The 27,619-nt window shown below is 38.2% G+C and overlaps 2 long non-coding RNA genes across 2 annotated transcripts in view; one reads left to right on the forward strand and one right to left on the reverse strand.

The window, feature by feature from the left end:
* LOC138843685 (uncharacterized) overlaps positions 1-27,619 on the reverse strand; it is a 132,090-nt gene that overhangs the window by 23,591 nt on the left and 80,880 nt on the right. The window contains exon 3 of the long non-coding RNA XR_011378616.1: positions 18,487-18,531. This is a non-coding gene — a long non-coding RNA (uncharacterized lncRNA). The remainder of the gene's footprint in view (positions 1-18,486; positions 18,532-27,619) is intronic.
* On the forward strand, positions 14,491-18,712 carry LOC138843686 (uncharacterized). Its single transcript, XR_011378618.1, has 3 exons — positions 14,491-14,834; positions 18,003-18,113; positions 18,353-18,712. It is a non-coding gene; the product is annotated as an uncharacterized lncRNA (long non-coding RNA).

Raw genomic sequence — 27,619 nt, forward strand, 5'->3', positions numbered from 1 at the left:
ACAAAAATTCAATATAAAATATACACAAATCTCCTAGGAATTTCTCTAAAATAGACTATAACAATTTTTTTTGTTGAGGATGACAGTATAAAAGTTATTTATAACCAATGGAGAGAACATAGAGTGTTGGAAAGTTATAGATTTAGAATAAAAATTCCTAGCATATGTCCAATACAAGCATTTTTAGATAAGCCTTTTTCTAGAATTTCATGCTCTAGTATTAATTTTAGAAAAGAATAATATTAAAACTCAATATATAAAGCAGAAGACATTTAAATAGAGTATGAGGTGGTCTCATATATTTGCTAAAATTTCTTCCCATCCTGCTAAAATATACACTAAATTCCCCACCTTCCAAAAAAGATAGAATTTTAAAATTAAATGAGCTCTTTATAACTCACCTAGAATGCACTAATACTGAACAATAAAAAAAAAAATTCCCACGGATACATGTTGTGGAAGACATCTACTAAAATGATGGAAGATAAGGTCCAGCGCTGTGGAGAAGAAGGTAAAGCTGCCACCTACAGTGCTAGCATTCCATAAGTGTGCCAGTTTGAGTCCCAGCTACTCCATTTCTGATCCAGCTCTCTGCTATGGACTAGGAGAGCAGTAGAAGAGGGTCCAAGTTCTTGGGCCCCTGCACCAGAGATGGAGTCCCAGAACAAACTCCTGGCTCCTGGCTTCAGATCGGCTCAGCTCTGGCCATTGTGGCAGTTTGGGAAGTGAACCAGCAAATGGAAAACTTGTCTCTCTCTGTCTCTGCTTCTCTGTTACTCTCTGCCTTTCGAATAAATAAATAAATCTTTATAAAAATGGAAAATAGTATGAATACCAAATATAATTTTTATTATTTATTTGACAGGTAGAATTACAGACAATGAGAGAGAAACAGAGAGAAAGGTCTTCCTTCCATTGGTTCACTCCCCAAATGGCCGCCACAGCTGGCGCTGCACCCATCCGAAGCCAGGAGCCAGGCGCTTCTTCTTGGTCTCCCATGCAGGTGCAGAGGCCCAAGCACCTGGGCCATCGTCCACTGCCCTCCTGGGCCACAGCAGAGAACTGGACTGGAAGAGGAACAACCAGAACTAGAACCCAGAGCCCATATGGGATGCTAGCGCCACAGGTGAAAGATTAACCAAGTGAGCCATTGTGCCAGCCTCAATTATAATTTTTGAATTTTCAAAAACAGTGAAAAAAATACATGTTTAATCCAATCAGTCTGAGAAAATTAAGACAATATTAAATACAAAGTTGACTAAAGAATGATGGTTTCTATGATATCACTGCTAAACTCACGTTCAATTTAATCGTAGTTGTAAACAAATTTTAAGAAATTATTGAGGACTAAGCTGTTTTTTCTGTTATAGTTTCAAAATGGTCTGGTGGTGAATTGCTTCAGCTTCTTTCAGTCTTGGGAAGTCTGTTATCTGGCATTTACAAAAGAAAACTTTACTAGTTAAAGTGTAATTGGTAGAAAGCTATTTCCCTTAAAAACTTGGAATACATCCATATATTCCCTCTTGACCTGCAGGATTTCTGTTAAAATTTGGCTTCTAATCTAAAAGGAATTCCTAGTATTTCCTCTTGTGAATTTGAGAAATCTCTTTTTGTGTTGTAATTTTTAGAGCCATGGTGAAGGCTCTTTTATTGGTCACCTCTTTAGTGTCCTATGTACCTCCTGTACAAACTTAGATATCCGTGTCTTTCTCCAGACCTGGAGAATTTTCAGCTATCATGTCAATGAATATGTTTTCTAATCCTTTTTTAATGGTATCCCAAAGTCTCAGAGACCATCTCATTGCTCTCTATCTTCTTACCTTTTTTTTTTTTTTTTTGTCTTACTGAGATATTTCAAGATTTCTATCCTCAGGTTTAGACATTTCTCTTGATTTAGTCTTTTTTTAAAGATTTCAACTGTATTTTTTGTTTGAGTTATTGAGTTCTTTGTTTCCAGGACTTCTGTTTGATTCTCTTTCAGGATCTCTATCTCTTCACTGAATTTCTCATTCATATCATGCATTGATTTCCTGATTTCATTCAACCATCTTTATTTTCTGGTATCTCTTTCAGCATCCTTACAATCATTCCATTGCGTTCCTTACCAGACATTTCATCAATCTGATTTCTTTAGAGTCTGTTACTGAAGCGCCATTGTGCTCCTTTGTGGGTGTCACATTACCTTGCTTTTTCATACTTGCTGCATCCCTGTATTCACAGATTAGTTTTCTCTATCAATTTTAATGAATGCTACTCATAGGAAAAGACATTTTTTCTGAAGATATGTCTTTAGGTTTTGGTTGGTAAGCTATTTTGAACTTCCAGTTGGATACTACTGCTTACTATCCCTTTATCTTCTTTCACAGCCATGGATGGCAGTGGTAATAGGGACACAGAATGTTCCTTTCACACCCAGCAGTATTGTGTAGGTCTCAGTAGCAGCCTGTGGAACCATGTCTAGGGATTGCAGGGTCACCATCTCTCAGTCCATTGGAGCTAGGGTTATGGAAATGCATGCCTAGAATCCCAGAACAGTTATATTGGTACAATCATTGGTAGGAGCATGATCAGGGTCATAGTAGCACCAGCTCAAATTCAGGCAAGGGTGTCCAAGTCCTTACAGTGCTAGCCCTGTACATGACTTGCCATCTACCTGCTTTTTCTTCAAAATTACTCTCTCCATGTTATGTTTTCTTGCATTGGGGTAAGAATGGAAAGAGCAGTCCTATAACCACCTATTCTTTAACACTACAAGATGAAAAGAACCTATTGCCACTCAAGACCAGTGCAGCACAGGGTAGGGCCAAGACTCACCTTTTTATTGGCTGTCTACTGCTGAGGTGCACTGCCAACCCAAGGCCACTCTAACCAACCACTGATGATGCTGGTTGGGTACAAGACCAATTGACTGGGGCCAGAAGTCTCTACTTGGGACCAGAGCAAGTCCTGTGGCTCCATCCACAGGCACTAACTTGAAGACAGCGGTTTTTTGTTGTTGTTGTTGTTTTTATCTATTAGAGTCAAAGACCTCCAGACAGAGTGAATGGTGAATGGAGGTGGTCTTCCAAGAGAGGAAAAGACCCAAAAAGCTTTGTGGCACTCGAGTTTTTAAGTACAATTTTGGGGACAAAATTGTCAATCAGTAAGGTGGAGACAAACCCAACAAGAGACATGTTTTGCAATTCTTTATCCTTTCTGGCTTGTTCATGATAAAACAAAAAACCATCACAAGGGTGGGATACCTAATTTGTTTTCACAATAAACTGAGAACTCAGAAGGGTGAAGTCACCACTTTCATGATAAGATTGGAAGCTCCCAAGGAATGGGCAGGCAGGCCCTGCTGACTTTGCTAAGGATAACTTTTTGGGGGGAACACTTTCCACTCAATTTCCAGACTTGCCTATTAACCCATGACTTCTCACATTTCCCCCTCAACAAGAAAGGAGCCTAACTTCTGTTAGGGGGACTGGACAATAATCTTATGGCTCTTCATGCTGAAAAGGGGCATAGTTGGGAAGGGCAGTCAAGACAGGGTTCCAGCAAGAGGTAGCTTCTCATGGGAGACAGCAGTGCTGGCTTGCAGAAACCACTTCCATCCAAGGTTTCATGTGCATGGCAACCTAGAATTTCACTGTTTTTCACTGTTTCAAGTATGGTGAAAATGAATTTAACAAGCAGTTTCAACTCACAGGATCTGAAACAAAAGACAGAGAGGACCTAAAAAAGTTTTTGTATAAACCTCAAGCAAGTTTTCCCATTGAGAGGCAAATAGAAACTGACAGAAGGGGACATGATAATAATCAGGTGGGCTTTAAGGCCTTGCCAGTTACTAAGGCCAGCCTATCTGTCTCTTCACACGGGATACATCATCAGGGAGGTGTGAACCTCATTAGGTAAGGCCCTGTTGACTTACATTACCTAGCTAGCCTGGAGAGGACCATGATCATTATAGTCTGCATGGTGATGGTTTTATCGGATCTATGAGACAGTCCTGTGATTATTTTGCTGCCCAGGGGCCAGAGTCTCACTCCTGGTTGGGCAAGGGTGATAAAGGCAGTTTCTTAGTCACCCAATAATTTGTGTGCACCTGAGTCACAACTACAGTGTTCCATGCTTGCAGATGCATACCAAGCTAACAAGAGGCAGGGAATGGAGCAGTAGTGATCCAGGCCGAAGCACTCATTTGTCCTACCTCCTGATGCTAGGAAAAGTCTTGAGGGTTTGTCGGTGAGTGGTGGCCTGGGTATAAGCACTTCTATTCTCTTTCTAGTTCTGAGTCTCACTTCAGTGGACAAGCCCTGAACTCTTAAGCCAAAACCTTGGGCTCACTCTCTTCCCCTCCTTTTCTGTGACTGAAACCTTCCTCCTTGCTCTCTATCTGAAGTTGAGGGAGAGGTGGTGGAGGACGTTTTCTTATGCTGAAATGAGGCGTTGTGGCTCCCACCTGGCTGACTTGATGTGTCAGTGGCTATTCAAATTGATATTTGTGAGATCACTGGAGTACCTTACTCACCTATTATCTTGCTCCAATCTCAAATTTATGCTTTAAATGCCATGATTATTTGAGGAATTATGACAAAAAATGCCATATGAACAAAACAACTTGCTATAACTTATAGCAAAGATAGTATTTCCTCATTTCAAAAATATCCTGCAATATTCAAAATTGTGGCAGAAACACAGAGAAAAGATTGTCTGCAATTTAGCTCAAGCAGAAGGTTGTCAGTTTTGGATTTAGGGAACAGTGGTAAGGCTAGTTTTCCCACACAATGTATTTTTGAATAAAAGGTAGACCTAAAAGTAATTTCATGAACTAAATCTCTTGCCTGAGGATGCCAGTATAATTCCTGTGTCCAATAAAAGACATTCCACAATCTCTTGGTCTTCTAAAAATCATTTCTCAGAGAAAAAGGGAAGACCTGATCTCTATCCAATTTTTAAATGCACAAGTTTTACATCAAAGAAAATTATTAGAAATATATTCAATAAAACCATTAAGAGATTACTTCTGAATTTTGTGTATATTTGTATTTTTAATATTTTCTAAATTTCTATATTAAAATGAATATTATGGGGCTGGCATATTAAAGTCCCAGGCCTGCAATAGATTAAAGTCAGCATCCAATATGGGTGCCGGTTCAAGTCCCAGCTACTTCATTTTCAATCCAGCTCTCTGCTGTGGCCTGGGAAAACAGCAGAAGATGGCCCAAGTCCTTGGGCCCCTATGCCTGTGTGGGAGGTCTGAAGGAAACTGCTGGCTCCTAGCTTCAAATGGGCTCAGCTCTGGACATTGCAGCAATTTGGGGAGTGAACCATTGGATGGAAGACCTCTCTCTCCCTCTCTCTGTCTCTACCTCTCTCTGTAACTCTTTCAAATAAATAAAGTAAATCTTAGAAAAATGTAAAGTGAATATTATTTCAAGCATATGTTATAGCTAAAAATCCTCAATATGTTGACAATCAAATGCGTATGAAAAAGAAATCAAGACTCACTTAAACAGATGTGTTTTTTTTCTCCTGAGTCCTTCTCTTCAGACTTAGAACTTTAGGGAAAATATATTATAAACTTGGAAAATTATTATTTCTATTATTTTACACAGATTAACCAAGTTTGAGTTTATATTTTTAAAAACATCCTTTATTTTACTCTATTGGCCCTCTGGTTGATTTTCCTTGATTTTTTGAATCATATTGTTTTACTTAGTGCTACACATAGTGCACATTCTTGGAAATACTGGTGTATTTGTCTCATAAAACACTGTGTTTTCCTTCATGCAGTTGGCACTGTTCCTGTGCCAGTCACCCCTGGGTGGTCATCTCACCTATTTAGATACATTATATAGGTATGTATGAATTTGCACTGGAGGCCCTATTATAACAATTCAAATTACATAATGCCTTGATGTCTAAAAACTGAATGCAGAAATTTTTCATTGTATGGGATTCAAAGAAGTAATGACATTCATTGCAAGTAATTCAAGTAATATTTATGGGAGCAGAATGTCACTAATGGGCACCATTAACTGGCCCTGCCATACACCCAAAGCCTAACAATAGACTGAGGATTAATTCACAGCATTGGAATAAGTTTACAGTAAGAGCTCCAATGCACAGAGGTGGAAATTCAGTTTCACTGGGGATAGTGGTCTTCTTTTGTGCCCTTCCTCCACCAATTTATGTTTCACAGTCTGTATGTGAAACAAGTTCCTTTTTTGCTTCAGTTGATTCAAAGACCAATAATGTTTTATTTTTTGGCAAAATATCATCCAGCCACAATTATCATTCCCTTCCGCAATTTTATGGCCTCTCGCACTCATGCATCTTTGTCTCTGTCATGTCTTGAAAGAATCTTATGCCATCTGAGCTGCATATGAGATCATGCAAAGGAATATCCCAGAGGAAGGATGTGACACCATGATACTTCCTTTAACTTCTTTTGGTTTTCCTGAGTCTCTCTAAAATCACCACTGAGTAGCATTCACTACTTGTTCCGTTTTACTATCAGCCTGTTTCTAAGGGGTTATAGTGAGACAAAACGGCATATATAGAAACTTGAGATTTAGTTCACTTTCATTAAAAGGGGGGAGAATTTAAAAGATACTATGAAGAGATACTGAAGGAATGATAAAACTATGTACTCTCACATATTATATTAGAAATTAAATACCTAATGTAATTTTTATAAATTAATGACAAATGAAGTAAAGATGAAAGCTATAGTTAATAATCCTCAATATTCCAAAGTAAAAAGCAAGTTCTTTTCATTACTAAATATCTTTTTTTGTAAAGATATTGATTGTTTGATCCAATTTTCATGCTCACTTATATACCTATAAACTTTTCCTGGACATATTTGATAGCTAATATTGATATTCATTTTTAAGTTTTTTATTGCATTTGTCTTCTCTTTCTTTATGTACTGGTTATTCATTGTTTCCCTAAAATTCCTGGTCTTCAAAATATGAAGCTTACAATAGACAATACATCTGCTGCCGACTACGTTTTGATGATAGAATTAAGGGGTATTGTGGCTCCTTTAGCAAGACAATAAACTAACTGGATAAATACTGGAACAAAATGGTGAGAAATCTGAATCTTAAACTGCTTCAACTTTAATGAATATGGTATCACACACACACACACACATAATAGCATTAAGATGAGTTAAAAGTCTTTAATATGCAAAACACTTTTTCTCAGTTGGAAGATTATAAAGCAACGTGTTTATCCTTGTACGTTCTGACACTTGGGCTTTGGAAAAATAATTCTCTCAGTACCATTGAAATCCTTATATCTATACCCATATAGATTGACTGCCTATGCTTCAACCTAGAGAAATGATTATTTTAAAGATTTGCCTTTTTAGAGACTTCATAAGAATCTATCTAGAAGTCTATAGCTTATGTTATAATTTGAACTTTGTAAATTAGTGTCTTTATCAAAAAGAATTTTCTATCCCTAGAACACTAAACATTATTTATTCAAAGCCACCTCTTAGACCCAGCATTGAGGTGCAGCTTATTAATGGGCCATGAAACACTGATAATCAATATCAGATCACTGGTTGGAGTCCTGGCTGCTTCACTTCCAGTCCAGTTTCCTGTTAGTTGGCCTAGCAATGAAGCATATTATGGCCCACGTGCTTGGGCTCCTACCACCCATGCATAAAACCTGGATGGAATTCCAGGCTCCTGGTTTTGGCTTGGAGAAGCCTTGGCCTTGCAGCCACTGGGAAAGTGAACCAGAGGATGGAAGAGCTCTACCTATCATCTATCTACCTATCATCTATCTATCTATGTATCTATCTCTCACTCTGCCTTTCAAATAAACAAATCCTTAAAAATGCCTACCTAGGGCCAGTGCTGTGATGCAGCCGGTAAAACTGCTGCCTGTAGTGCCAGCATCCTATATGGGTGCCGTTCAAGTTCCGACAGCTCCGCTTCCAATGCAGTTTTCTGCTATAGCCTGGAAAAGCAGTAGTAGATGGCCCAAGTCCTTGGGTCCCTGCACTTGCGTGGAAAGACCCACAGGAAGCTCCTGACTCCTAGCTTTGGAAGGGCGCAGCTCCAGCCATTGCGGCCAATTGGAGAGTGAACCAGAGGATGAAAGATTTCTTTCTCTCTTTCACTCTCTCTCTCTCTCTCTGACTCTCCTTCTCTCCGTGTGTAACTCTGACTTTCAAATAAATAAAAAAATAATCTTGATCAAAAAATGCCTACCTCTTCTATTCTATAGCAGAATGATAAGTGTTTAAATATTAAGCTAATGTACAGAATGCCTGGATTGTTTTCTGTTTGCTTTTTTTTTTTTTTTTTTAACAGGCAGAGTGGACAGTGAGAGAGAGAGAGAGAAAGATCTTCCTTTGCCGTTGGTTCACCCTCCAATGGCCCCCATGGCCGGCACGCTGCGGCAGGCACACCGCGCTAATCCGATGGCAGGAGCCAGGTACTTCTCCTGGTCTCCCATGGGGTGCAGGGCCCAAGCACTTGGGCCATCCTCCACTGCACTCCCTGGCCACAGCAGAGAGCTGGCCTGGAAGGGGGGCAACCGGGACAGAATCCGGCACCTCAACCAGGACTAGAACCCGGTGTGCCGGCGCCGCAAGGTGGAGGATTAGCCTAGTGAGCCGCGGCGCCGGACTTGTTTGCTTGTTTTGATTTTAACATTTATAGCACAAAAAAGAATAAGTTTAACTACTTTCTTTTTAATTGCTATGTATGTCTTTGAGAGGCAAAGAGAAAGAGAGAGAGATCCCACCTGCTGGTTATTTCCCCAAATGGCCAAGGCTGGGCAGATCAGAAGCGGGGAACTGGGAACTCAATCCAGGTACATCACAAGGGGGACAGGTTACCAACCACTTAAGCCATCGCTGCTGCATCCCAGAGCCTGCATTTATGGGAAACTGGAATCAGGAGCCAGAGTCAGGATATAAACTCAGGGATTCCAATACAAGACATAACCAGCATCTTAACCACTAGGCCAAAACTGCTCCAGAACAAGAAAATTTTAAAATTTGTCATATCAAGTACACAAATGGCTAATCACCTCATTCAGAAAGTACATTAAATCAATTTTATGTACATACTTTAGGCAATCTTAAAATTTCTTAAAAACCTTCAAGATTCATGTTAATGAAATACAATGCACATTTGCATTTAGTTGTTTTATTTGATAGTCCCTGTTACGGCAGCATCATATTCAGAGTGTTGGCTTCTCTAACCATGCTACTTGCAACCAATTCTTGATAACTTGTTCTGGTTTATAACATGATCGAAATGCCCTTAAATCTCAGTCTGTGAAATGTGTTCCCTTACCCCATATCCCCCCTTCACCTATTTCCATTTCAACATCTAGCATACTTCCCTGAAGGCAATATGAAATTTGGCCACGAATAGTTGCTAAAAGTAAGAGGTGGTGGCAGCAAAAAGTCATTAGCTGTATAAATTTGGCTGGAGATCAGCAATGTTGGTTATAATCAACATCTTGGTAATGACTTAGATTCTGTTAAGAATGAGAGGAGCCAAACATTACCAACTAGAAATGGCTAGCCCCATATGCCAAAGTCAGAAAGAAGTGATTGAAGCAAAATACCCTTCCCACTCTAACCCTGTACCTATTTAGAAAGACTGTTGTTCAATCTTGTATTGCCCAAAGCTACAGGTAGTAGGTCAAATTTAATAAGGAGCCTAATTCCAATTAGTAATGCCATCTTTATAGAGCAAAGTAGTTTTGTGGAAAGAACTCTAGGCAGTAGGTCAAGAAAACTAGCACCAGTTCCATGCATTTTAAGTCCAAGAGCTTTTACTGAGAGCAGACACCATGAAGCTATACCATGTGCAGGAAAGCAGGCTATGATAAGACATCACTGCTGACCCTTAAGAAGTTTAGCTTACAACTTGTGCTTAAAATTTCATAGTTTTTGTTAGCCTCTAAGTTTTCAACTTAAACATGAAAATAATTATGTGTACCTCAATAGACTTCACATACATATTAAAATGTTCAGCAAACTCACAGATGAGAAAAAAATGATCTTGTCTAGACTGATCACAACTCACAGCAACAAATCCCCTATTTACGCCACTATGTAGTTTACTCCACATATCTTCTTTGTTCTCATGTTTTATTAGAACAGCTACAACTAAAGAAATGAGCCCTTGATAGATGCTTACTACATTTTATCTTTCTACAAATAATTTCTTGGTCACTTACATCTGTTTGCAATCAATATGTTTCCATGGAAACATATTAGACACCTATTTTGCACCACTAGGGAAGGATTATCTGAAAGCCACAGTGAAGAAACTTTTACTAGGAAGCCAGGATGACATTTAGCGACATACAAGTAGTAAACAAGGAAGATTATTTAGAAATAAGTGTTATAAAATTAAAATATAAAATTTGAGGAAAATGAGGGGGAGAAATGAGACAACAAGTGAAAAAGGAAATCATTAAGATAGTAATTTTCTCTGCTACATCTTTCTAATACTGTTTTCATGCAAGCTTCTCAAGAAAAAGGTAAACCACTTACAAAATAAGCAAGCGGCTTGATAGTGTGATTTAGGACCACATTAAAAAAAATCATCTCTGTATTACATGTCCACATCAGTAATCCTTTGGGATTTATCCACTTTAGTGACTTTATTAAAGCTTTTTTTTAAAAGATTTATTTATGTATTTGCAAGTCAGAGTTACACAGAGAGAGGAGAGGTAGAGAGAGAGAGAAATAGATAGTCAGAGAGAGAGAAAGGGGCCGGGGGGGGGGGGGGGGAAGGTCTTCCATCCAATGGTTCACTCCCTAATTGGCCGCAATGGCCAGAGCTGTGTTGAACCAAAGTCAGGAGCTTCTCCTGGTCTTCCACATAGGTGAAAGGGAACAAGGATTTGGACCATCTTCCACTGCTTTCCCATGCCATAGCAGAGAGCCAGATTGGAAGTGGAGCAGCTAAGACTCGAACCGGTGCCTATATGGGATGCTGATGCTTCAGGCCAAGGCATTAACCCACTGAGCCACAGTGCCAGCCCCAAAGCATGTTGCTTTAATAAATACAAATATAAATAAATAAATTAAAATTAATAATAAAGCATTCACTTAATATAAGGCCAAGCAGTGTCATAAATAAACAAAAGCAGGCATGGAAAGCCAAGACACTGTGGCAAAAAAAAACCTAAATGAAAGATCTCTTTGTGTGAGATCCCAGCAGAAAGAATGGGCCATCAAAGAAGGAGGTACCTTTCTCCGAAGGGAGGAGAGAACTTCCACTTTGACTATGACCTTGTCTAAATATGATCGGAGTTGGCAAAATCAAAAGGCTTCCATAGCCTTGGCAACCCATGACAAGAGCCTCGGGTGATTACTGACGCCATAAACAAGGGTGTCAATTGTTAAATCAACAACAGGAGTCACTGTGCACTTACTCCCCATGTAGGATCTCTGTCCTTAATGCATTGTACTATGTGAATCAATGGTATAACTAGTAATCAAACAGTACTTTACATTTTGTGTTTCTGTGTGGGTGCAAACTGTTGAAATCTTTACTTAATATATACTAAATTGATCTTCTGTTATATAAAGATAATTGATGGCCGGTGCCGCGGCTCACTAGGCTAATCCTCCACCTTGCGGCCCCAGCACACCGGGTTCTAGTCCCAGTCGGGGCGTCAGATTCTGTCCGGGTTGCCCCTCTTCCAGGCCAGCTCTCTGCTGTGGCCAGGGAGTGCAGTGGAGGATGGCCCAAGTCCTTGGGCCCTGCACCCCATGGGAGACCAGGAGAAGTATCTGGCTCCTGCCATTGGATCAGCGCGGTGTGCCGGCCTCAGCGCGCCGACCACGGGGGCCATTGGAGGGTGAACCAACAGCAAAGGAGGACCTTGCTCTCTGTCTCTGTCTCTCTCTCTCACTGTCCACTCTGCCTGTCAAAAAATTAAAAAAAAAAAGATAATTGAAAATGAATCTTGATGTGAATGGGATGGGAGAGGAAGCGGGAGATGGGAGGGTTGTAGGTGGGAGGGAGGTTATGGGGGGGGAGCAACTGTAATCCAAAAGCTGTACTTTGGAAATTTATATTTATTAAATAAAAGTTAAATAAATAAATAAACCAACAAAAGGCGAATGGGCAGCAAAGAGATTTTGACTATGTAGAGGGATTTGGTGAGGTGTCATCTGAATGGGAGAATCTGAGTGGAATTGCTCAGTAAGGGAACTAGACCTCCATGGAACACAGTGAGAAAGCTGACACTGGGGTAGAAAATGCCAACATTAAAAGAGAATTATGATCCTTGAATGGAAAGTCTTATCTAGTTGTTGCTACTTCTCAAAATTTCTTAAAACTGATCCCCTTTACATTTTTAATTTTAGAAAAGATCCTTGCTCTCTAAAGTCTCCCAGGTATGTGTAAGATTTTCTGTAAGGGGCCAAGTGCAGTGTAGCTGATAAAATCACCACCTGCAGTACTGGCTTCCCATATGGGCACTGATTTGAGTTCCAGCTGCTCCTCTTCCTATCCAGCTCTCTGCTATGGCCTGGGAAAGCAGCAGAGGCTGGCCCAAGTACTTGGGCCCCTGCACCTGTGTGGGAGACCTAGAAGAAGTCCTGGCTTCTGGTTTCGGATCGGCCCAGCTCTGGCCATTGCAGCCATTTGGGGAATGAACCATCAGATGGAAGACCTCTCTCTCTCTCTCTCTCTCTCTCTCTGTCTCTCTGTAACTCTGCCTTTCAAATAAATAAATAAATCTTTACAAAAAAAAAAAAGACCTTTTGTAACACTTCATGAGAAAGTGGTATTCTCATTTAACAGATTACTTTGTTCAAAGATTCAATTATTGATTCATAAATCATGTAGTGAGTTTCTACAAGTAAGGTCTTCTGCCCTGATCTGAAGACAAAACGGTAAGCTAAGGAAAGAAGTCCCTGACCACATGACCACATGATGTGGTGGCAAGATAGACTGGTAAACAGACCAATAAGAGAGTAAGAGATAAACTACACATATCGAATTCCCTTGCTGAAACAGTGTGTAGGCAGAATACTAGATGAACTGGAGAAGGAATACAAAGGCTTCCTGAGGACACTTAACTATATGGGTACTTCAAAAAATTATAGAAACATTGAACTAAGGTATGGGTTTATTTTGGAATAAAAATTTTAAATACAAGTAGGTTTTTTTTATAAAACACATTATCCACATATTAAAAAAGAAATTTTCCCACCAAGATAAATTCATACTTTTAATTCCAATTTTCATGAACTTTTGAAGTACCCTCTTGTAAGGGACTTTTTGGAAAAGGCAAGGCAAAACTGATGAAAGGAAGAACCTTGCCAGTGAAGACAAGGAAAGTAATTGAACTTTAAAAAAAAAAGATTTATTATTTATTTATTTGAAAGGCAGAGTTACAGAGAGGCAAAGCAGAGAGAGAAAGAGAGGGAGAGAGAGAGAGGTTCCACTGGTTCACTCTCCAAATGGCCACAACGGCCAGAGCTGGGCCAATCCGAAGCCAGGAGCCTAGAGTTTCTTCTGGATCTCCTACATAGGTGCAGGGGACCAAGGACTTGGGCCATCTTCTACTGTTTTCCCAGGCCATAGCAGCGAGCTGGATCAGAAGTGAGCAGCAGGTACATGAACCAACACTCATATGGTATGCTGGCACTGTAGGCAGCAGCTTTACCAGCAACACCACAGCACTGGCCTTGGGAATTGAACTTTGAAAATCAGTGAGAGCCACTGAAGGTTTTTAATTGAGTGAGCAACAACGTTTTTTGTTTTTTGTTTTTTTCTTAATTTTATTTACAAGGCAGAGACACACAGAGAGAGATAGAGACAGAAACAAAAAGAGATTTCTCACTTGCTCATTCACTCTACAAACATCTATAACAGCTGGGGCAGGGCCAGGCCAGGACCTGAGAACTCAATCCAGAGCTCCCACGTAGGTTGCAATAGGAATTCTAAGCCATTCTAATATGGAATGGGAACATTACAAGCTGGATTTATTCTATGCCAAACACCCACCTTGAAGAAAACTATTTGGAAAATGATTCTGGCATTATGGAAAATTAGCTGGTGCAGGATAAGAGGCCAGATTGATATATAACAAGAATTCAATAAGTGTTACTAGAATTAGGGTGAGCAAATAAGTCACAGAAGAATGTTCATGTTAGAGAGGAACAATAGACAAATTACAAAGCTGAGTTAAGGAAATCTACTCTGCAAGCACTTAGGAAATAAAAGCAACAAGCAAATAAGGTAAGAGTAAGGAGAGTAAAGGTGGTAGGTATGTGTGTTACAAACAAGAGTAAATAATTCAACATATTTATAGGCTGAAAATAAGATGTCAGAATGAGAACAAAGGAAAAAAACAAAAGGATACCCTGATCGAGTACAAAGAAAATCTGATGCTCAAAGTTTTGAAGAAAAAAGTGTAGTGGTCAGTCAGGAATTGAAGAACAGGTTAGGGAGAGACTGGGTGATATGAATACACACTTTCATGGGTTCTTTTTCTCTGGGAGGCAAGAGATAAAGTCCCTGATTAAAAGTGAAAGGGTGAGTGTAGTTGTTGGAGAAGAGTGGCAGGCTCTTCAGCATCTGCTTTGGGAAAACAACATCGATTAGAACCCAGAGGGAGTATTGCCAAGGAGAATCATAGTTGCAGCCAAGTTGGAAGCCACTGCATGACTCTGGATCTTCTCAGAAAAGAGTAAGTCCTGAAAACACCAACTTTTCCAACGTTATTCATGGGGAAAGGCAATGAACTGTAGTCTTGGGACAAAGGATGTTCCAAATATTAATCAGCTTGAATATGACAACCTATGGAGAACAGCTTGAAGCAAGAAGATGAAACAGGTAAGAATAAGCCAAGATGCCAAAGTTGTTAATGGGGTAAACAGAAATAAATGAGGAGGCAAAGGTCAGAACCTGAGCAGAATTAGTAAACCCTGTAGTCAGTGTAGGCTTGGTTCAAACACATTTTGCAAATGCAGCAATCTGACAGCTGCGTTCATTTTACTGATGGTAAGTTGAGTTCCAGCTTGGTCCAGACAAGACACTTACAAGGGTGTTTGTGGATACAGGATTCATTATTTTCTCTAGCAAACCGCAAAGCCCTGAAGCAGAAATAAAGAAATCATATAATTGGAATAACTCAGTTTTTGATATTACCTGGACAACAATCTTAAAAAGTTAACTAAAACAATGATCCAGGGAAGCTAGAGAATGTGCTGTTAGCAGAAGTCAGCTGAGAATCTAGAGAGTAGGGAACTCGGTGGCTTAAGAGGTAAGTGGAGGACAGAGAGTGAAACAGGTGGTTTTATCTACTGAGAAGTAGATAAATGTCCAAATGGTTTGTGATTCACAATTGAAGTTTCCACTGCACATGAGCAGCTAGAATAAAGAAAATGGACAAAGAAAGAATATGATGCTAGTTCTTGTAAAGGAAAAAAAAATCAGCCAAAAGGAAGCAATCACATGATGGGTCTTCTCAGTGAGCATCAGGAAGACTATGTCAAAAGCAGAAAGTGAAAAATCTCACAAACAAAACAGACATTTAGGAACACTTCATAAACAAACGTCTTTTATCACAGGCCCTTAAGTGCTGCAAACCTGAGGTGTGAATCAGAAATTAACTGTTATTTTCATAACATTTTCCTGTTTACAATGTACTTTGCCCTCTACTCACTTAGGTGATTCTTTGGGAGGTGACCCATGCCCCAGTGCCACTTTACAGAAACTAAAACTCATGCTAAGGAGGTTCCTCTTCCCAAGTGCCACACAGTATGAATACAGCAACTTCACATCCACACTAAGATTCAGAAAAATAGTGTGCATCCCTAAAGACAGAAATATCAGCTACTACATTCAGACTTATTGTATATAACTGTGTAGACTAATTCGTTGGTGTTCTACATGAAGAAAACTGATATTGAATAAGTTACGATACTGTTTTGCCATTATGAGAAATCATTGTATCTTTTATCACTAAGTAACTTGTATAAATATTAATCTATATACTTGGACAAATTCATAATGACTCCATATATCCACCGCGAAGGCCCCATTTCTGTTTATTACTTATAAGATATTTCTTGCTGATTTTCTATTACATCATTTAAAATATTGATCTTCAGCCATTACCCACATGATCATGAATCAAGGCCTGTGTGCTTTTGTGCTGCAGCTGAAGACACTCATCCAATGTTATCATGACATAGAAACAAAAATTTTGCAATTTCATAAGAAAATTTGCTGAAATTAGTTGAATACAATCTGAATTATTTGTTAACTATCAGTGGCTGCAAAAAGTAGGTCACAATACATGCTTTCTCAGTAAACTTTCAAAGCAGTTAGTTTGTAGGCATTATGCTTCCTCTACACTCCGCACAAAGTTCTTTCTGTTTATTAGAGTATATGTTACATATATCTTTGTACTTTCCACTAATGGCTTGCAAACAGCCCTGGGTCACTATCAGGTTATTCTGACAACTTAAATAGTCTGACAGTCCTCCCAGATGGGTTCTGAATATAAGCATGAGCTCTTTACCATCATAATACATAAACCCATCAAATTAACTATGGAGGAAGAAGTTAAACGTCGAGTCTCCAATTCCTTATTACCTAATGTCTTTTCTAAAGCTTCCAGCTCCCAGACTGACAATTACCACATCACATGCTTACTGCTTCCCTTATTATCTTATTATCTTTTCTTAATTCCCTCTGCAATTAAGATCATATCCAGTGTGTCTGGAGGAAAGGTGATCTGGATGAGACTTCCTAAGATGTTATCTGATGCAGGCACTGAAGCTGTGATGAGAATCTAATAAAAGAGTAATATTGACATGAAGGGATTAATGTTTTCATTTTTAAAATGAAAATGTTCAAAACGTTTTTCAGTTGCTTTGCTTTGTAGAGAGGATGGGGTTGTTTGGGTTCTTGTCTCATTTTTATTTTATCATATGAAAAGTGATTTATACTATCATCTGCATTGGAAATATGATCCTCAGAATCCCCTTCCCTGCATAAATCCAAATTCCCGTGGGCCACAAGAAATATCTGCAGTTACATTTCAAAGGTGAAAGTGAAGCAGCATGCCTTATGCTTTCACACTAAGAAGCCAAAGCAAAGCGTCAAGTGTGTTTCCACTCAGGGCCGTTGTTGCCAAGAGACTGGTTTCCCTGGTCTGAAAAGGGCGGAAGCCAGTCCTCGGTCACTAAAGCAAGCACAGGATCTCCTTCAGCATCTGCAAATCATGGGTCAGTGTGTGCAGCTTCTGCAGCAGCAAAAGCACTTGCCCATCCAGCTTCTGCTGGTCTCTCCCTCTTGCTTCTGTGGCTCTTGTGCCAGTTCTGTGTTTAGCTCCACAGTAAAGGGCACCGATTTTATATTAAACTTCCAGCAGCAGCATTGATGCTGAGGTTCAGATGAGGCAAGACATCCAAAAAGTCCAGCTGACTCTCAGGTGTTATGATTTGTCCTGACTTTCCCCCATTTCACCTTCTTTCCTTCAGCATGATCAGCCTTGCTGACTTCAGGCCTAGCTTCTATTGGAGAATCAACAAGCTATGCCAATCTATTTAACCAGCTCCCAGAAACATGTAATGTTAAAGCTCTGATAAATCCACTAATCCCTATCACTCCTAGAGGCTCTGTTATTCTGATCCAAACTTGGCTAAAGAAACATGTACACCTGTTATACTCAAGGGGGTTATAGGAGTACTTAATAAAATATACTTGTTACATGTAACCAGTTAAATTTTGTGGTGGTAAGAAAGAAAATACCAGATTTAGTGCTTTAGGTTGAGATTCTTCAGTTTCTTTCTCGTCAAATAATTTTATATTTAAAAAGTTTCCCATGAGTAATATGTTAATAATATAAAACCATTAAAAAATGAAGATTTCCTCCATCAGATCATTCTGAAAATTACATCCAAGCAGAAACTAATGGATCATAAGAGAACAATGTTCTTAATTAGAACATGGGCAAGCTTTGTGTTTCTAATCATTGAATCTATTTCCTAGGTTTGAACATCTTGAAAAATTAATTCTTCTTTCAAACTTAGGAAAATAAGATAATTCATTAAAGCTCTTTCCAGACATGAAAAGTATTTCAGAGGAAGACACTGACAATAGGTAAGTGCAACCAGGAATTAAGCTAATAAGACATTATGATATGAATGTGTAACCCTTCCTCATGCTGTTGATTTCATTCATATGACATGCTTAATTACCTTTCACTTTACCATATCTCACAGAGGGGTAACATGCTTGCATACAATCTCAGAGGGAAAGCTGGAGTTTAAGACACAGTTAAATATTGATATAGTTTGCTAGCTTTGTTTCTGGCATTATGTTTCTTTTACATATTGAAGCAATAGGACACTCAACATCTCAATCATTCAGTTGCTGATGCTCAGAAGGGAAAGACCCAGCTCTCGCCTACAATGTAGCAAAATGTATCAGGAGGATGTTAGCCTGTGCCAAGGCTTCAGAGGAGAGAACTTACTCAAAACAACATGGTGGAAGGATGTGGAATATTACTGCTTTGCATCTGAAAATGAGCAAAAGGAGAAGAAAAATGTTAAAGTGGAGTCCACATGGTGAAAACGGGATTCTGTGGTGAGAACACTACTACCACCTTGGGAGCTCACAAAAAGCTGTTTGCATTTTTCCATAAATCCCTCTACTAAAGCCTAAATGCAATGTTCAGTAAAGCCACAATTTGTAGCAAATATTGTGTGTGAGTTGATTCTTCTGAAGAAAATTTGAAAATGTCTGGATTTCTCATTGGGTCACATAAAGTCCGTATAAGTCTTTTCCAAAAGAAACCTTTTCTTTCTAAGGCAAAGAAGGTTCATTCAAATGTCTGGATTAAAAATTTTCAATAGTAAATGGATTATCATAAGTACCCCCACTAACCACAATATAAGACAAAATTAAAAACTACAACTAACTTTGTTAAAAATGAGACTATGTCAATTGAAAGATGAAGGAAAACATTTATGAAGAAGTGAGTATTCATGTGAGTCCTGAAAGGTAAAAAAGATTTTTTTAAAGAGTTAGTTTTTACTTGAAAGTCAGAGTTACACAGAGAGAGAAGGAGAAGCAGAGAGAGAGAGAGAGGTCTCCCATCCACTGGTTCACTCCTCAGATGGCCACAACTGCCGGAGCTGTGTCAATCTGAAGCCAGGAGCCAGGAGCTTCCTCCAGGTCTCCCACGTGGGTGCAGGGGCCCAAGGACTTGGGCCATCTTCCACTGTTTTTGCAGACCATAGCAGAGAGCTGGATTGGAAGTAGAGCAGCCGGGTCTCAAACCGGTGCGCATATGGGATGCCGGCATTGCAGGCAGTGGTTTTATCCACTACGCCACAGTGCCAGCCCAGGTGAATAAGATTTTAAAATACATAATAGAATTATAGATATTGCCAACAAAAGCAGAAAGACATTAAAATGAGCAAGCATTTTCCAAGGGAGGAAATCAAATGATCAACAGATACTTGAAAAAATTCTTAAGATCACTAGCCATCAGAGGAATGCAAATCAAAACAACAATGAAGTTTCACCTAATCCCGGTTAGAATGGCTATCATACATAAATCAACAAACAAATGCTGGTGAGGATATGGAGAAAAATGTTCCCTAACCCACTGTTGGTGGAAATGCAAATTAGTACAGCCTCTGTGGAAGACAGTTGGAGATATCTCAGAAATATGAACAGAGATTTACCACGTGATCCAGCCATCCACTCCTGGGAATTTACCCAAACCAAAAGAAATCAGCATATAATAGAGTTATCTATACCCCCATGTTCTATGCAGCATAATTCACAAGAGCTAAGATGTGGAAGCAACCCAGATGCCCAAACTGTTGACTGGATGAATAAATTATGATATATATAACCCATGGAGTACTACTCAGCTGTAAAAAAAAATCATACATTTCCTGTGATGCAAAGTAACTAATAAGGCAGCTAAAATGTAATGTATTGGAGTAAAATAGACATTTGGAATTTCAATGATTGTTTACAGCCCTTGGCTCTTCCATTAGGAAGTGTTTTTCTTTTCTCTCCATAGTATTGGTTAATCTCTTTTACTTAGTGTAGCGTTAACTATATGCTCATTAAGTAAACTCAAACTAGATCTTTATAAAAGTAAAGAGTGGGAATGTTGAGAGGTAGGCGAAGGAATGGGTGGAGCGTGCACAGGAGTTAGAATAGGGGGGAAGTGTCACTATGTTCCTAAATCTGTATATATGAAATACACAACACTTGTATAACTTAAATAAAAATTTTTAAAAAAGAAAAAGAAGAAGGGAGATCACTTATTGTTGTTAAATACTATTTCTACCAAAACAAACTTTTAGCCTTTTGCAAAATGAATATGCTAAACAGTCAATAATATATACAAAATACAACTGAATACAAACTAACTTAAATTACTTTCAAGAATTGGGGAAAGATGTGTACACATGTTAGATATTCATATACCTATTAAAATAATCCTTATCCAGTTACTAAAATTTGTGTACATGGTAACTTCTGCAAAACACCTTTAGGAATTCAATTTTCTGACTCTATGTATTTTTTAGTGCATAAAATTGTTTTTATTTTCTTTAACCTGAGAAACAAATGCAATGAATAGGGATTATACGAATTTAAAGACAAAAATTTAGATTCAAACTCATACATAGTCTCACTTCTAGTGGAATAAATGTTTACAAAATCAAGATTTCTGATATGAAGTTCATTGATTGAGCAACAATCATTGATATGATAACTTCATTACAAATAGTCACATGTGGTGTGTTAAAAGAGAAATTAAATATAAACTATGTGAATATTTTCATTTCTTTAAACAAAACTAAACATTCACACTTTTAATTAACTTGGTAAACATACCAACTTTATATTATTTAATAGAATTAGGATGCATACATAAGTGACACCAGTACATTGGGTTGTACAGAAAACAGCTGCAACACTGAATTCCTGACTGATCGTATGGTGCTTAGCAATGGATTTGTTGACTAGTAGCAGTTAGGATAATAGTTGATTTTTGATTACTGATATTGACTGATTATTTACAAATTATGCACCAGCTGCTATGTTAAATGCATACAGTATTATCATTCCCAATCTACAGATGTAGAAGCTGAGACTTAAAGAAGTTAAGCATCTTGTCCAAGTTCACGCCCTAAGGAAGTAAGAAAGCTCAGATACCAACACAGATCTGCCTGACCATTGATTCAGCACTGCAGATGGTTCCACTGAATGACCTTCACTGAAAGTGCATCAGTGCTTCTTGTTCCAGGAAAAGCATGGGTTTAAAAACAACAACCAAAAATAATTTTAATTAAATTAAGCACAAGGTGTCTAGCATAATGATAGAAGATAGAAGCTAATAAAAGAACATGAAGCATATATATCAATTATTCCATTTAATTTTTAATATGTCAATCTTTTGAAATGGATAACATTTTCTATTTAATGTGAGGCAACTTTGATGATGTACCTAGCTGTATCATACGAGTAAGGGACAGAGCCAAAACTCACACCCAGGCCTTTTAGCTGTGCCTCACTAATCCTGCTGCTGTATTATGAGAGCCTCCTAGAACTCACTGTTTTCTGGCTAAACATCTCTCCTTGGTTTCTTAAAACATAAGTTTACCTAGATTTCAAGTTTTACAAATACATTAAATAGTATTTTTTCATTTGCATCTGAAGCAAAACAACCAGTCAATATCAGTGTTATTCTCCAAGCAAATAATGAAGATGTTAGTCAGAATTCAAATCTGTATCTTGAGTGATAGCTTTGATTAATATTATTTTTCTTTTAAAGGGAGTAATGAGGAGTGAGAAGGGGGAAAAGATACATGCAAAACTAGGATTCTCCTCCTCCAATTTGTGATGGAAATTCTTACTGTGTTTTAAAAGGAAAAAAAGTAAAAAACAAATCTTTGAACAGGAAACAGACATGATCGCAAAAAGTAACAAGGTCTGAGTAGAGTAACTGGGACTAAAGGTGATTACATACACATACAGTTCAAGACAAAGATGTACTCAGAATCTATTTTGGGTAGGTTGTAGGGAGAGGAAGCTTACTCATAATATTATATTCTGGGGGAGTAGTAGAGATATAGTAGGAATTGCCAAATCGTGACAAGAAAAATATTTGGAAATATAATGTTTTCTTTTTTCCTTCTTGTTTCTTAAAATTTTATTTAAGTTATATATTTCACATATACAAATTTAGGACCATAGTGATACTTCCCACCCTACTTTTCCTCCCTCCCAACCTCCAACCCTTCTTCCTCCTCCCTCTCTTAGTTTTTACAAAGATTTATTTTTAGTTTACATAATAACCATAAAGCTAAGCCTACACTAAGTAAAAGAGTTCAACAAACAGTATGAAGAAGAAAAAAGAAACATTGTCCCTCAACAAAACTGACAAGGGCTGTAAACAATCATCGAATCTCAAAATGTCCATTTCACTGTAATATATTACATTTTGGTACTCTATTAGCTACTCTATTAATTATTTAGTATCAGGGAAACCATATTGGAAATGTAATGTTTTCAATGGTAGTGGAGATGATCAAGAAACTGGAACTGTAAGAATTTTTAAAAGAGAGAGAATGCCAAAAGACAGAATGCAGCAGAAAAGCAAAAAAGTCTGTAACAAATTGAGAAAACTTCAAAGCTGAGAGCAAACATTATTGTGAGAGAACTATCAAGTAATATTTTACATCTTAAATACATCAATTTTTATGACTGATGGAAACGCAAATATAAAAATAATATACAAAAAGAAAACGATGAAGACAGAAGGGTTGTTTTAGAAATTTGCTATTCTAACAATCTAATTTGGAACTAGACATTGAAGGGGAATAATTTTATATAGAAATACAACTGGAAAGGAGTAAAACTCTAAAGCACATGCATGTGTTTATCTTTGGTCTGTCATTTAACATGATAACCAAGTGTTCAGGCAGTAATGGACTCTCCTGCCACCAAACAGAAAAGCAGATAACAGGAGAGATGCTATAGAAGATTACATTTGTAGCTTGTATATAACATTTTCTATCAATGTACAAACATAAAACTTGCAAAAGTGTATCTTTAGTAATAGTTGCTTTGTTATATTTCCAGACAAGTGGGCAACATAGATGTCACTTGATCCATGCTGAAGTTCTTGAGAACCAGAAACATAATGGGCTCCAAAACACCTTAAATGGCTGGTGTCATGAATGCTTCCTGCCTAATTCTGTTGGACAACAGAGACAAAGTCAGCCCTGTAATTACATCCCAGTCTGATCTATGCTTGCAGTCATGTAATTAATACTTCCTCTGTAAAGCAATGGAATAATTTAAAGAACAGATATTTTTCAACCACAGTCTAAAAAAAAAAAAAAGCCCAAACAAGGGAATACACATGCATTTTAGCGACATGCAGATACTTCTGGGATTCCATTTGCTAAGAGAAATTTTAACTAGGTTCTCAGAGCTTTCATTGTACCAAGAGATGAAAACGATACTTCCTTCCTGCTTAAGGCTATAGTGAGAGGGCGGAGGGTGGGAGAAAGGGTGACTGGAGTCTATATTTATTCCATGAGGGTTTGTGAAAATGGTAAACATAATCTCAGTTTCTGGCTACCTGAGCCACCTCATATGATGCCAACCACATTTGCAGAGCCTCAGCCAGGAAATGGGTGCAGATATCTGGCACCAAAGGTTAGACCTTAACTTACCTAGTAGAAATAAAACACTTCACTCCAATGTATACTGATTTCCCAAATCCATTCACAGTTTTCTGGATTTCAGAGAGGCATTCACTATAGTGAATGTAGATCTACAGACACATACAAAATCGTAGTGTGTACAAAAGTAGTGACTAGAGTAAGAGTGTAAAGTCACAATGTAGATTTTATTATCAAGAAACTCCTTTTTCAACAGTTCTTCCAATTTTCAATACTAAAGCATATTTCTTTAAAGAATTTGTACATATGCCCAGAAAATTTGGTATTTTCAAAGTCCCTCTCCATCCCAAACAAATGCAAAGCAAACTACAATTTTATCTACCTTTTACAATGTTTCTACTCAGTATTTAGAATACATAAAAAATGTTAGGGCATATAGAGGGGCAACAACATGGCTGGTCCCTCTTCTTGAAACACTTCCACCTCTGACTTTCACAGCACTAACTAAACTACTTTCTCCTTGACAATAATAACCAAAGAATGCTTCCCTATTCATTCTTCTGTCTCTACCACATTACTCTGTTGATGTCCTATCCAATATCTAGCAATCTTGAATATTTTGCTTGTTGGTTTATCTGCATTTTTAAAATATGAAGAATGACATATGCTATAGTTTGAACATTTTTTTTAGCTCCTGAACTCATGTAAATAGCCCCTAAAATCATAAAGTAATGATACTAAGACTATAGAACCTAATCAATTGTGGTGTTTAGAGATGAGACCTTTGCAATGATAAGATTGAATTAAGTCATTAGGGTCTATAAAGGGATTCACAGACACATACACACACACACACACACACACACACGCACACATGCTTCCTCTTGCCATGATGTTCTATGCACCCCTGGGCAAATGCCAGCAGGAATGCCATTACCAGAGGCCAAATAGTGGGCTCTGCCCAATCTTGGACTGTGACTCTCCAAAACCATGAGCAGAAAGGATCCTCCTTTGTGTATAAAGTTAGTTGCCTTGACAGTTTTAGTAAAAAGCTGACCAATACAACATACAATTGTCAAAATAAAAAAACAATGAAATAGCTAAAAGATTACCATAGTTATTCTAGTCTGTTCAGGCTACCATAACAAAAGATCACAAGCTGGAGGTGGCTTAAACAACAGAACTTTTTCTGTTCTCACAGTTTTGGGATTTAGAAGTTCAAGATAAAAGTAATGGCCAATTCCATTTCTGGTGAGAGCTCATTGTCTGGCTTGTAGACTGGGGCTTTATCATGTTCTCATATGACAGTTCTTCCTCTACTTCTTGTTATAAAACCACTAATGCCATCATAAGCGTGCCATTCCCACAACCTAAAGTATTCTAATTACCTCCCAAAGATCTCTTCTCCAAATACCATCACTTGGGATGGAGGACACACAAATGTTTGTTCCACAACAGTCACATTCCAAATTGGGGGTCCCTTTAACACAATAAAGAGCACGTTGCTTGGTTGTTTGGTTAGATTACTCTATAAATGTCTCAGAAGTAGTCTATTTTGTTCTAGCCAAAGGATACAATTCTCAAATATTAGCAACTAACAGTCATTTCCAGAACAACCTGACTTGACTTATACATCTTCATTCTGTAGCTTGATTGATGTTATTTTATGTTCATAAACTTAATTGTTTTGCTCATAAATTCTAGAAGCTCTCAATTCCAAACTAAGAATTATGCCAACAGAAACATGAAAATTTTAAGATAACATATGATTCAGCATGAATATTTAAAGGCAATAAGCCTGATTTATATTCCATGAAACTCAAAATAAAAATCTTAGCAAAAGAATTAAATGATTGATAGAATATATCAAAACACACCACCATTTTGGCACAATGATGCTGAATTCATGTACAAATGGTCCCCTATTCTTCAGGCAACCCTGCAGGAGAGGGAGTCCCTCTCCATTGGAGACCACTCCATTTTTTCATTAGGAAAGAGCAAATGGGGAGTTTAATATACTTTTGGCTTAGGAAGTCTGAAATTCAATATAATGTTCCAATCTGCAAAAATTGGGAACAAAATAGACCAATGGCCTTCGTCCAAGTGGACTCAGTTTTCCAACATCAAAAAACACAGAAATGGTAATGAAAGTCTTAAAATTACCAAAAAGCAGGATATCTGAAGTGAACAGTTTATTCACTGAGCTCATAATTTTTTACTTTCTTTATCAGTTTCATCTCAAAGGCCAAATCCACATTAAAATAATCAAAAATAATTTGTGGAAAATATGCACAGTTGACTAGGAAACTTGCCCACATGTATATTGTTAAAATATTCACGTTCAATGCAAGCAGCCTTATAAAAGTAATGTTAAAATATCAATAGGGGCCAGTGCTGTGGCGCAGCTGGTTAATGCCCTGACCTGAAGTGCTGACATCCCATATGGGAGCTGGTTCTAGTCCTGGCTGCTCCACTTCCGATCCAGCTCTCTGCTATGGCCTGGGAAAGCAGTTGAAGATGACCCAAGTCCTTGGGCCCCTGCACCTAAGTGGGAGACCCGGAAAAAGCTCCTGGCTCCTGGCTTCAGATAGGTGCAGCTCCAGCCGTTGCAGCCAATTGGAGAATGAACCATCGAATGGAAGACCTTTCTCTCTCTCTCCCTCTACCTCTCCCTTTTCCTCTCCTCTCTCTGTGTAACTCTGACTTTCAAGTAAAATAAATAAATATTTAAAAACAAATATCAATAAACATAAGAGCTGATAGCACCATTCATGCATTTGGTATATTCTAGGCAGTCACAAACTATAAAACATTTTGCTCTAAACTATTTTCACATACTATTTATTAATACAAGTCACTATTGACTAAAGTGGGAATTTTGGATTAAATGTTTGGCTAAAGTGATCATTTAATTATTTTTATTATTCCCATTTGTGAGGTATAGAGTGGCAGAAACAGACACAGACGGGTACTGATAAAGACCAGCCATTCTCTAGTTCACTCCCCAAATTCCTGCAATGGGCAGGGCTGGATCAGGCTGAAGTCAGGAACCAGGAACTCAAAATGGGTCTCCCACATAGTTTTCAAGGACCCAACTACTGGAGCTGTCACCAATTGCTCCCACTGTATGCATTAGCAGGAAACCAGAATCCAAAGCAGACCTGGGACTCAAATCCAAGCCCTTCACTCTAAGATCCAGGCATTCCAACCAGCATCTTAACCACTATGACACTCACCCCACAAATGAGTATATTTTAAGGGCTCAGAAGAGCAATTTTTTAATCTGAAGAAAAAACAACCTTGCCAAATGGACAAATATTTTCCAACTACAGAAAAGGAAATATGAAACTTTCATCAAGAAGATAGCAGTGTTCCTCTTCTCCACTCAAAGGAAAAATGTTAACAACGCCTGTCCTTCAAAGTTTCTGCAGTCAACCCCATGAAGAGGGGGTGTGGCTTGCAGGGCAGTGCCAGTGTGGGAAGATTCTCTACCTATATATTACAAAAGTACTCTTGTTCTGCATTTCCTAAATGGATAGATCAAACCACTGGAGCAGAGCATGAAGTCTGCTGATGCATTTTCTTATAGCTTTTAAAATTTTCTCTTCTCTAAATTTCCATGGCACTATTCTTTTTTTTTTACCTTTCCAGTTCTTTGATCAATCATTTTTCCATATCCATAGCTTAATCTTGCAATTCACTCTTTAAATACTTGGATCCTCCCCCATCTAAAGCTATCATCAAACCCAAATCTCCAACATCAATCTTTCTCTTTATTTCAAGATCCAAACATCTATCTCCTTATTGGACAGTTCTTTTTTGGATGTTCCATGGATATCACAAGCTTAATGTGACAAAAATCAAATGACCATCTGTACCTTCAGAACTTGCTGAGTTCTTTGCATCCCTTATTTTGTCAATCTTACCATCAACACTCAGAAATAC

This window comes from Oryctolagus cuniculus, chromosome 9 (genome assembly GCF_964237555.1).
Source record: "Oryctolagus cuniculus chromosome 9, mOryCun1.1, whole genome shotgun sequence".
Taxonomy (NCBI): Eukaryota; Metazoa; Chordata; class Mammalia; order Lagomorpha; family Leporidae; genus Oryctolagus; species Oryctolagus cuniculus.